This window comes from Neovison vison, chromosome 13, assembly GCF_020171115.1.
Source record: "Neovison vison isolate M4711 chromosome 13, ASM_NN_V1, whole genome shotgun sequence".
Lineage (NCBI taxonomy): Eukaryota > Metazoa > Chordata > Mammalia > Carnivora > Mustelidae > Neogale > Neogale vison.
This window is the reverse complement of record NC_058103.1, coordinates 122259394-122272312: the sequence shown is the minus strand read 5'-3', so window position 1 is coordinate 122272312 and position 12919 is coordinate 122259394.

Here is a 12919-nt window from a genome sequence, read left to right as displayed (position 1 = left end):
CCTCAAGCACACTTGTCTCCCAATGTGTGAAGCTTTTTTGACAAGAAAGACAGTACGGATGACAACCGGTCGTGAACATCCATATGTGTTTGGGATGCCTACTCACCATAGGCTGCACTTCACTCACAGTACCCAAAGTGCCCATAGTCCGTCTCTGTTCTATCTTCATTCCTCCAAGGAGAAGACACTGTTATGAATGAGTATCCACCTGAAGTCGTTTTCCCAAACAGATATTTTCCTATGAATCACCTGTAAGGGCCCTGTGTGCAACACTTAATCATTTCAACACAGACAGTTCCCAGAGCTACCCACTTTCCAGAGATTCGTCCCTGTCATGAGTACGTCCTAGAACGCCGTTCCTCGTGACATTAGAAGTGTTTTGAGCAGAGGTGGACACTGGGGAATCGACACAGAAACAGAGTGTGGATGACCATATGTCGTGCACATTCCTTATTGGTTTTGGATGCCTACACGCTATAGCCTGCACTTCATTCACAGTATCTGAAGTGCCCATAGTCCGTCCTTGTTCTACCTTCATTCCTTCATGGAGAAGACACTGTTATGAGTGAGTATCCAACTGAACTAGTTTCCCTGAATAGCACTTTACTATGAACACAGGTAAGAGCCCTATATGGAACACATCATGATCTCACCACAGACACGTAGCACAGTTTCCAGCTTTGCACAGACGCATCCCTGTAATGAGTACGTCCCATGGCACTGTTTTCTCAGAACATTTGAAGTGTTTTGAGCAGAGCTAGACTCTGCGGAATATCAAGGGTGCTGCACGTCGAGTATGTGTCTGTGAGGCCAAGTGCATTACCCTGCCCTTCACTCACAGTATGCAACCTGCCCTCTCTCCGTCCTTTTTCTATCTGCTTTCCTCCACTGGAAAGACACTGTCAGAAAGGAGAATGCGCCTCAAGGAGTTTGCCTCAAACAGAATGTCCTATGCTCGAGGGGATGGCCATCTGACACTAGAGCCCTATACGCGCCTATTCCTGTTTAGCACACAGGCAGTCCTAACAGCTTCTTTCATGAAACATTCAACAAGGCCTCGAAACCCACCTAAAACAGACTTCCCTCCAAAGGTTTGAAGCCTTTTCGACAGAGAAACAGAGTGAGGATAACCACAGGTATTGAACATCCACTATGTGTTTGGGATGCCTAAGCGCCTTAGGCTGCACTTCACTCAGTGTACCTGCGGTGCCCATAGTCCGTCCCTGTTCTACCTTATTTCATAAAAGGAGAACACACTGGTTGGATTGAGTATCCACCAGGACTCATTTCTCTGCATAGGTACCTTCCTCGGAACACAGGTAAGTGCCTTGTAGGGAACACATCATGATTTCAACAAAGACAGGTACCACTGTATTCAGTTTTGCACAGAGGCTTCCTTGTCATGAGTACGTGCCATATCACAGTTGTCTCGCAAAATTGAAGTGTTTGGAGCAGAGGTAGACTCTGTGAACTCTCAAGGGTTCAATACACTGCCAGTATGTGTCTTAGAGGCCTAAGGGCATTTCCCTGCCCTTCACACACAGTATGCAACCTGCCCTCTGTCCGGCCTTGTTCTATCATCTTTCCTCCACTGGAAAGAGACTGTCAGATATGAGGATCCGCCTGAAGCAGTTTGCCTGAAACAGAATGTCCTAGGGTCAAGGGGATGGACGTCTGATACTAGAGCCCTATTCGCGACTATTCCTGTTTGCCACAATGCAGTCCCAGCAGCTTCTTTCTTGGACAGACTGAACACTGCCACGAATCCCTCCTCAAGCACACTTGTCTCCCAATGTGTGAAGCTTTCTTGACACGAAAGACAGTACGGATGACAACTGGTCGTGAACATCCATTATGTGTTTGGGATGCCTACGCACCATAGGCTGCACTTCACTCACAGTACCCAAAGTGCCCATAGTCCGTCTCTGTTCTATCTTCATTCCTCCAAGGAGAAGACACTGTTATGAATGAGTATCCACCTGAAGTCGTTTCCCCAAACAGATATTTTCCTATGAATCACCTGTCAGGGCCCTGTGTGCAACACTTAATCATTTCAACACAGACAGGTCCCAGAGCTACGCACTTTCCACAGATTCGTCCCTGTGATGAGTACGTCCTAGAACGCCGTTCGTCGTGACATTAGAAGTGTTTTGAGCAGAGGTAGACACTGGGGAATCGACACGGAAACAGAGTGCGGATGACCACATGTCGTGCACATTCCTTATTGGTTTTGGATGCCTACACGTTATAGCCTGGACTTCATTCACAGTATCTGAAGTGCCCACAGTCCGTCCTTGTTCTACCTTCATTCCTTAAAGGAGAAGACACTGTTATGAGTGAGTATCCAACTGAACTAGCTTCCCTGAATAGACACTTTACTATGTACACAGGTAAGCGCCCTGTATGGAAAACATCATGACCTCACCACAGACAGGTACCACAGTTTCCAGCTTTACACAGACGCATCCCTGTCATGAGTACGTCCCATGGCACAGTTATCTCAGGACATTTGAAGTGTTTTGAGCAGAGGTAGACTCTGTGGACTATCAAGGGTGTTGCCCGTCTAGTATGTGTCTGAGAAGCGCAAGAGCATTACCCTGCCCTTCCCTCATAGTATGCAACCTGCCCTCTGTCCGTCCTTTTTCTATCTGCTTTCCGCCACTGGAAAGACACTGTCAGATATGAGGATCCGCCTGATGCAGTTTGCCTGAAACAGAAGGTCCTAGAGTCAAGGCGATGGACGTCTGATACTAGAGCCCTATAAGCGACTATTCCTGTTTCCCACAATGCAGTCCCAGCAGCTTCTTTCTTGGACAGACTGAACACTGCCACGAATCCCTCCTCAAGCACACTTGTCTCCCAATGTGTGAAGCTTTTTTGACAAGAAAGACAGTACGGATGACAACCGGTCGTGAACATCCATATGTGTTTGGGATGCCTACTCACCATAGGCTGCACTTCACTCACAGTACCCAAAGTGCCCATAGTCCGTCTCTGTTCTATCTTCATTCCTCCAAGGAGAAGACACTGTTATGAATGAGTATCCACCTGAAGTCGTTTTCCCAAACAGATATTTTCCTATGAATCACCTGTAAGGGCCCTGTGTGCAACACTTAATCATTTCAACACAGACAGTTCCCAGAGCTACCCACTTTCCAGAGATTCGTCCCTGTCATGAGTACGTCCTAGAACGCCGTTCCTGGTGACATTAGAAGTGTTTTGAGCAGAGGTGGACACTGGGGAATCGACACAGAAACAGAGTGTGGATGACCATATGTCGTGCACATTCCTTATTGGTTTTGGATGCCTACACGCTATAGCCTGCACTTCATTCACAGTATCTGAAGTGCCCATAGTCCGTCCTTGTTCTACCTTCATTCCTTCATGGAGAAGACACTGTTATGAGTGAGTATCCAACTGAACTAGTTTCCCTGAATAGCACTTTACTATGAACACAGGTAAGAGCCCTATATGGAACACATCATGATCTCACCACAGACACGTACCACAGTTTCCAGCTTTACACAGACGCATCCCTGTCATGAGTACGTCCCATGGCACAGTTATCTCAGGACATTTGAAGTGTTTTGAGCAGAGGTAGACTCTGTGGACTATCAAGGGTGTTGCCCGTCTAGTATGTGTCTGAGAGGCGCAAGAGCATTACCCTGCCCTTCCCTCATAGTATGCAACCTGCCCTCTGTCCGTCCTTTTTCTATCTGCTTTCCTCCACTGGAAAGACACTGTCAGATATGAGGATCCGCCTGATGCAGTTTGCCTGAAACAGAAGGTCCTAGAGTCAAGGCGATGGACGTCTGATACTAGAGCCCTATAAGCGACTATTCCTGTTTCCCACAATGCAGTCCCAGCAGCTTCTTTCTTGGACAGACTGAACACTGCCACGAATCCCTCCTCAAGCACACTTGTCTCCCAATGTGTGAAGCTTTTTTGACAAGAAAGACAGTACGGATGACAACCGGTCGTGAACATCCATATGTGTTTGGGATGCCTACTCACCATAGGCTGCACTTCACTCACAGTACCCAAAGTGCCCATAGTCCGTCTCTGTTCTATCTTCATTCCTCCAAGGAGAAGACACTGTTATGAATGAGTATCCACCTGAAGTCGTTTTCCCAAACAGATATTTTCCTATGAATCACCTGTAAGGGCCCTGTGTGCAACACTTAATCATTTCAACACAGACAGTTCCCAGAGCTACCCACTTTCCAGAGATTCGTCCCTGTCATGAGTACGTCCTAGAACGCCGTTCCTCGTGACATTAGAAGTGTTTTGAGCAGAGGTGGACACTGGGGAATCGACACAGAAACAGAGTGTGGATGACCATATGTCGTGCACATTCCTTATTGGTTTTGGATGCCTACACGCTATAGCCTGCACTTCATTCACAGTATCTGAAGTGCCCATAGTCCGTCCTTGTTCTACCTTCATTCCTTCATGGAGAAGACACTGTTATGAGTGAGTATCCAACTGAACTAGTTTCCCTGAATAGCACTTTACTATGAACACAGGTAAGAGCCCTATATGGAACACATCATGATCTCACCACAGACACGTAGCACAGTTTCCAGCTTTGCACAGACGCATCCCTGTAATGAGTACGTCCCATGGCACTGTTTTCTCAGAACATTTGAAGTGTTTTGAGCAGAGCTAGACTCTGCGGAATATCAAGGGTGCTGCACGTCGAGTATGTGTCTGTGAGCTCAAGTGCATTACCCTGCCCTTCACTCACAGTATGCAACCTGCCCTCTCTCCGTCCTTTTTCTATCTGCTTTCCTCCACTGGAAAGACACTGTCAGAAAGGAGAATGCGCCTCAAGGAGTTTGCCTCAAACAGAATGTCCTATGCTCGAGGGGATGGCCATCTGACACTAGAGCCCTATACGCGCCTATTCCTGTTTAGCACACAGGCAGTCCTAACAGCTTCTTTCATGAAACATTCAACAAGGCCTCGAAACCCACCTAAAACAGACTTCCCTCCAAAGGTTTGAAGCCTTTTCGACAGAGAAACAGAGTGAGGATAACCACAGGTATTGAACATCCACTATGTGTTTGGGATGCCTAAGCGCCTTAGGCTGCACTTCACTCAGTGTACCTGCGGTGCCCATAGTCCGTCCCTGTTCTACCTTATTTCGTAAAAGGAGAACACACTGGTTGGATTGAGTATCCACCAGGACTCGTTTCTCTGCATAGGTACCTTCCTCGGAACACAGGTAAGTGCCTTGTAGGGAACACATCATGATTTCAACAAAGACAGGTACCACTGTATTCAGTTTTGCACAGAGGCTTCCTTGTCATGAGTACGTGCCATATCACAGTTGTCTCGCAAAATTGAAGTGTTTGGAGCAGAGGTAGACTCTGTGAACTCTCAAGGGTTCAATACACTGCCAGTATGTGTCTTAGAGGCCTAAGTGCATTTCCCTGCCCTTCACACACAGTATGCAACCTGCCCTCTGTCCGGCCTTGTTCTATCATCTTTCCTCCACTGGAAAGAGACTGTCAGATATGAGGATCCGCCTGAAGCAGTTTGCCTGAAACAGAATGTCCTAGGGTCAAGGGGATGGACGTCTGATACTAGAGCCCTATTCGCGACTATTCCTGTTTGCCACAATGCAGTCCCAGCAGCTTCTTTCTTGGACAGACTGAACACTGCCACGAATCCCTCCTCAAGCACACTTGTCTCCCAATGTGTGAAGCTTTCTTGACACGAAAGACAGTACGGATGACAACTGGTCGTGAACATCCATTATGTGTTTGGGATGCCTACGCACCATAGGCTGCACTGCACTCACAGTACCCAAAGTGCCCATAGTCCGTCTCTGTTCTATCTTCATTCCTCCAAGGAGAAGACACTGTTATGAATGAGTATCCACCTGAAGTCGTTTCCCCAAACAGATATTTTCCTATGAATCACCTGTCAGGGCCCTGTGTGCAACACTTAATCATTTCAACACAGACAGGTCCCAGAGCTACGCACTTTCCACAGATTCGTCCCTGTGATGAGTACGTCCTAGAACGCCGTTCGTCGTGACATTAGAAGTGTTTTGAGCAGAGGTAGACACTGGGGAATCGACACGGAAACAGAGTGCGGATGACCACATGTCGTGCACATTCCTTATTGGTTTTGGATGCCTACACGTTATAGCCTGCACTTCATTCACAGTATCTGAAGTGCCCACAGTCCGTCCTTGTTCTACCTTCATTCCTTAAAGGAGAAGACACTGTTATGAGTGAGTATCCAACTGAACTAGCTTCCTTGAATAGACACTTTACTATGTACACAGGTAAGCGCCCTGTATGGAAAACATCATGACCTCACCACAGACAGGTACCACAGTTTCCAGCTTTACACAGACGCATCCCTGTCATGAGTACGTCCCATGGCACAGTTATCTCAGGACATTTGAAGTGTTTTGAGCAGAGGTAGACTCTGTGGACTATCAAGGGTGTTGCCCGTCTAGTATGTGTCTGAGAGGCGCAAGAGCATTACCCTGCCCTTCCCTCATAGTATGCAACCTGCCCTCTGTCCGTCCTTTTTCTATCTGCTTTCCTCCACTGGAAAGACACTGTCAGATATGAGGATCCGCCTGATGCAGTTTGCCTGAAACAGAAGGTCCTAGAGTCAAGGCGATGGACGTCTGATACTAGAGCCCTATAAGCGACTATTCCTGTTTCCCACAATGCAGTCCCAGCAGCTTCTTTCTTGGACAGACTGAACACTGCCACGAATCCCTCCTCAAGCACACTTGTCTCCCAATGTGTGAAGCTTTTTTGACAAGAAAGACAGTACGGATGACAACCGGTCGTGAACATCCATATGTGTTTGGGATGCCTACTCACCATAGGCTGCACTTCACTCACAGTACCCAAAGTGCCCATAGTCCGTCTCTGTTCTATCTTCATTCCTCCAAGGAGAAGACACTGTTATGAATGAGTATCCACCTGAAGTCGTTTTCCCAAACAGATATTTTCCTATGAATCACCTGTAAGGGCCCTGTGTGCAACACTTAATCATTTCAACACAGACAGTTCCCAGAGCTACCCACTTTCCAGAGATTCGTCCCTGTCATGAGTACGTCCTAGAACGCCGTTCCTCGTGACATTAGAAGTGTTTTGAGCAGAGGTGGACACTGGGGAATCGACACAGAAACAGAGTGTGGATGACCATATGTCGTGCACATTCCTTATTGGTTTTGGATGCCTACACGCTATAGCCTGCACTTCATTCACAGTATCTGAAGTGCCCATAGTCCGTCCTTGTTCTACCTTCATTCCTTCATGGAGAAGACACTGTTATGAGTGAGTATCCAACTGAACTAGTTTCCCTGAATAGCACTTTACTATGAACACAGGTAAGAGCCCTATATGGAACACATCATGATCTCACCACAGACACGTACCACAGTTTCCAGCTTTGCACAGACGCATCCCTGTAATGAGTACGTCCCATGGCACTGTTTTCTCAGAACATTTGAAGTGTTTTGAGCAGAGCTAGACTCTGCGGAATATCAAGGGTGCTGCACGTCGAGTATGTGTCTGTGAGCTCAAGTGCATTACCCTGCCCTTCACTCACAGTATGCAACCTGCCCTCTCTCCGTCCTTTTTCTATCTGCTTTCCTCCACTGGAAAGACACTGTCAGAAAGGAGAATGCGCCTCAAGGAGTTTGCCTCAAACAGAATGTCCTATGCTCGAGGGGATGGCCATCTGACACTAGAGCCCTATACGCGCCTATTCCTGTTTAGCACACAGGCAGTCCTAACAGCTTCTTTCATGAAACATTCAACAAGGCCTCGAAACCCACCTAAAACAGACTTCCCTCCAAAGGTTTGAAGCCTTTTCGACAGAGAAACAGAGTGAGGATAACCACAGGTATTGAACATCCACTATGTGTTTGGGATGCCTAAGCGCCTTAGGCTGCACTTCACTCAGTGTACCTGCGGTGCCCATAGTCCGTCCCTGTTCTACCTTATTTCGTAAAAGGAGAACACACTGGTTGGATTGAGTATCCACCAGGACTCGTTTCTCTGCATAGGTACCTTCCTCGGAACACAGGTAAGTGCCTTGTAGGGAACACATCATGATTTCAACAAAGACAGGTACCACTGTATTCAGTTTTGCACAGAGGCTTCCTTGTCATGAGTACGTGCCATATCACAGTTGTCTCGCAAAATTGAAGTGTTTGGAGCAGAGGTAGACTCTGTGAACTCTCAAGGGTTCAATACACTGCCAGTATGTGTCTTAGAGGCCTAAGTGCATTTCCCTGCCCTTCACACACAGTATGCAACCTGCCCTCTGTCCGGCCTTGTTCTATCATCTTTCCTCCACTGGAAAGAGACTGTCAGATATGAGGATCCGCCTGAAGCAGTTTGCCTGAAACAGAATGTGCTAGGGTCAAGGGGATGGACGTCTGATACTAGAGCCCTATAAGCGACTATTCCTGTTTCCCATAATGCAGTCCCAGCAGCTTCTTTCTTGGACAGACTGAACACTGCCACGAATCCCTCCTCAAGCACACTTGTCTCCCAATGTGTGAAGCTTTCTTGACACGAAAGACAGTACGGATGACAACTGGTCGTGAACATCCATTATGTGTTTGGGATGCCTACGCACCATAGGCTGCACTTCACTCACAGTACCCAAAGTGCCCATAGTCCGTCTCTGTTCTATCTTCATTCCTCCAAGGAGAAGACACTGTTATGAATGAGTATCCACCTGAAGTCGTTTCCCCAAACAGATATTTTCCTATGAATCACCTGTCAGGGCCCTGTGTGCAACACTTAATCATTTCAACACAGACAGGTCCCAGAGCTACGCACTTTCCACAGATTTGTCCCTGTGATGAGTACGTCCTAGAACGCCGTTCGTCGTGACATTAGAAGTGTTTTGAGCAGAGGTAGACACTGGGGAATCGACACGGAAACAGAGTGCGGATGACCACATGTCGTGCACATTCCTTATTGGTTTTGGATGCCTACACGTTATAGCCTGCACTTCATTCACAGTATCTGAAGTGCCCAAAGTCCGTCCTTGTTCTACCTTCATTCCTTAAAGGAGAAGACACTGTTATGAGTGAGTATCCAACTGAACTAGCTTCCCTGAATAGACACTTTACTATGTACACAGGTAAGCGCCCTGTATGGAAAACATCATGACCTCACCACAGACAGGTACCACAGTTTCCAGCTTTACACAGACGCATCCCTGTCATGAGTACGTCCCATGGCACAGTTATCTCAGGACATTTGAAGTGTTTTGAGCAGAGGTAGACTCTGTGGACTATCAAGGGTGTTGCCCGTCTAGTATGTGTCTGAGAGGCGCAAGAGCATTACCCTGCCCTTCCCTCATAGTATGCAACCTGCCCTCTGTCCGTCCTTTTTCTATCTGCTTTCCTCCACTGGAAAGACACTGTCAGATATGAGGATCCGCCTGATGCAGTTTGCCTGAAACAGAAGGTCCTAGAGTCAAGGCGATGGACGTCTGATACTAGAGCCCTATAAGCGACTATTCCTGTTTCCCACAATGCAGTCCCAGCAGCTTCTTTCTTGGACAGACTGAACACTGCCACGAATCCCTCCTCAAGCACACTTGTCTCCCAATGTGTGAAGCTTTTTTGACAAGAAAGACAGTACGGATGACAACCGGTCGTGAACATCCATATGTGTTTGGGATGCCTACTCACCATAGGCTGCACTTCACTCACAGTACCCAAAGTGCCCATAGTCCGTCTCTGTTCTATCTTCATTCCTCCAAGGAGAAGACACTGTTATGAATGAGTATCCACCTGAAGTCGTTTTCCCAAACAGATATTTTCCTATGAATCACCTGTAAGGGCCCTGTGTGCAACACTTAATCATTTCAACACAGACAGTTTCCAGAGCTACCCACTTTCCAGAGATTCGTCCCTGTCATGAGTACGTCCTAGAACGCCGTTCCTCGTGACATTAGAAGTGTTTTGAGCAGAGGTGGACACTGGGGAATCGACACAGAAACAGAGTGTGGATGACCATATGTCGTGCACATTCCTTATTGGTTTTGGATGCCTACACGCTATAGCCTGCACTTCATTCACAGTATCTGAAGTGCCCATAGTCCGTCCTTGTTCTACCTTCATTCCTTCATGGAGAAGACACTGTTATGAGTGAGTATCCAACTGAACTAGTTTCCCTGAATAGCACTTTACTATGAACACAGGTAAGAGCCCTATATGGAACACATCATGATCTCACCACAGACACGTACCACAGTTTCCAGCTTTGCACAGACGCATCCCTGTAATGAGTACGTCCCATGGCACTGTTTTCTCAGAACATTTGAAGTGTTTTGAGCAGAGCTATACTCTGCGGAATATCAAGGGTGCTGCACGTCGAGTATGTGTCTGTGAGGCCAAGTGCATTACCCTGCCCTTCACTCACAGTATGCAACCTGCCCTCTCTCCGTCCTTTTTCTATCTGCTTTCCTCCACTGGAAAGACACTGTCAGAAAGGAGAATGCGCCTCAAGGAGTTTGCCTCAAACAGAATGTCCTATGCTCGAGGGGATGGCCATCTGACACTAGAGCCCTATACGCGCCTATTCCTGTTTAGCACACAGGCAGTCCTAACAGCTTCTTTCATGAAACATTCAACAAGGCCTCGAAACCCACCTAAAACAGACTTCCCTCCAAAGGTTTGAAGCCTTTTCGACAGAGAAACAGAGTGAGGATAACCACAGGTATTGAACATCCACTATGTGTTTGGGATGCCTAAGCGCCTTAGGCTGCACTTCACTCAGTGTACCTGCGGTGCCCATAGTCCGTCCCTGTTCTACCTTATTTCGTAAAAGGAGAACACACTGGTTGGATTGAGTATCCACCAGGACTCGTTTCTCTGCATAGGTACCTTCCTCGGAACACAGGTAAGTGCCTTGTAGGGAACACATCATGATTTCAACAAAGACAGGTACCACTGTATTCAGTTTTGCACAGAGGCTTCCTTGTCATGAGTACGTGCCATATCACAGTTGTCTCGCAAAATTGAAGTGTTTGGAGCAGAGGTAGACTCTGTGAACTCTCAAGGGTTCAATACACTGCCAGTATGTGTCTTAGAGGCCTAAGTGCATTTCCCTGCCCTTCACACACAGTATGCAACCTGCCCTCTGTCCGGCCTTGTTCTATCATCTTTCCTCCACTGGAAAGAGACTGTCAGATATGAGGATCCGCCTGAAGCAGTTTGCCTGAAACAGAATGTGCTAGGGTCAAGGGGATGGACGTCTGATACTAGAGCCCTATTCGCGACTATTCCTGTTTGCCACAATGCAGTCCCAGCAGCTTCTTTCTTGGACAGACTGAACACTGCCACGAATCCCTCCTCAAGCACACTTGTCTCCCAATGTGTGAAGCTTTCTTGACACGAAAGACAGTACGGATGACAACTGGTCGTGAACATCCATTATGTGTTTGGGATGCCTACGCACCATAGGCTGCACTTCACTCACAGTACCCAAAGTGCCCATAGTCCGTCTCTGTTCTATCTTCATTCCTCCAAGGAGAAGACACTGTTATGAATGAGTATCCACCTGAAGTCGTTTCCCCAAACAGATATTTTCCTATGAATCACCTGTCAGGGCCCTGTGTGCAACACTTAATCATTTCAACACAGACAGGTCCCAGAGCTACGCACTTTCCACAGATTCGTCCCTGTGATGAGTACGTCCTAGAACGCCGTTCGTCGTGACATTAGAAGTGTTTTGAGCAGAGGTAGACACTGGGGAATCGACACGGAAACAGAGTGCGGATGACCACATGTCGTGCACATTCCTTATTGGTTTTGGATGCCTACACGTTATAGCCTGCACTTCATTCACAGTATCTGAAGTGCCCAAAGTCCGTCCTTGTTCTACCTTCATTCCTTAAAGGAGAAGACACTGTTATGAGTGAGTATCCAACTGAACTAGCTTCCCTGAATAGACACTTTACTATGTACACAGGTAAGCACCCTGTATGGAAAACATCATGACCTCACCACAGACAGGTACCACAGTTTCCAGCTTTACACAGACGCATCCCTGTCATGAGTACGTCCCATGGCACAGTTATCTCAGGACATTTGAAGTGTTTTGAGCAGAGGTAGACTCTGTGGACTATCAAGGGTGTTGCCCGTCTAGTATGTGTCTGAGAGGCGCAAGAGCATTACCCTGCCCTTCCCTCATAGTATGCAACCTGCCCTCTGTCCGTCCTTTTTCTATCTGCTTTCCTCCACTGGAAAGACACTGTCAGATATGAGGATCCGCCTGATGCAGTTTGCCTGAAACAGAAGGTCCTAGAGTCAAGGCGATGGACGTCTGATACTAGAGCCCTATAAGCGACTATTCCTGTTTCCCACAATGCAGTCCCAGCAGCTTCTTTCTTGGACAGACTGAACACTGCCACGAATCCCTCCTCAAGCACACTTGTCTCCCAATGTGTGAAGCTTTTTTGACAAGAAAGACAGTACGGATGACAACCGGTCGTGAACATCCATATGTGTTTGGGATGCCTACTCACCATAGGCTGCACTTCACTCACAGTACCCAAAGTGCCCATAGTCCGTCTCTGTTCTATCTTCATTCCTCCAAGGAGAAGACACTGTTATGAATGAGTATCCACCTGAAGTCGTTTTCCCAAACAGATATTTTCCTATGAATCACCTGTCAGGGCCCTGTGTGCAACACTTAATCATTTCAACACAGACAGTTCCCAGAGCTACCCACTTTCCAGAGATTCGTCCCTGTCATGAGTACGTCCTAGAACGCCGTTCCTCGTGACATTAGAAGTGTTTTGAGCAGAGGTGGACACTGGGGAATCGACACAGAAACAGAGTGTGGATGACCATATGTCGTGCACATTCCTTATTGGTTTTGGATGCCTACACGCTATAGCCTGCACTTCA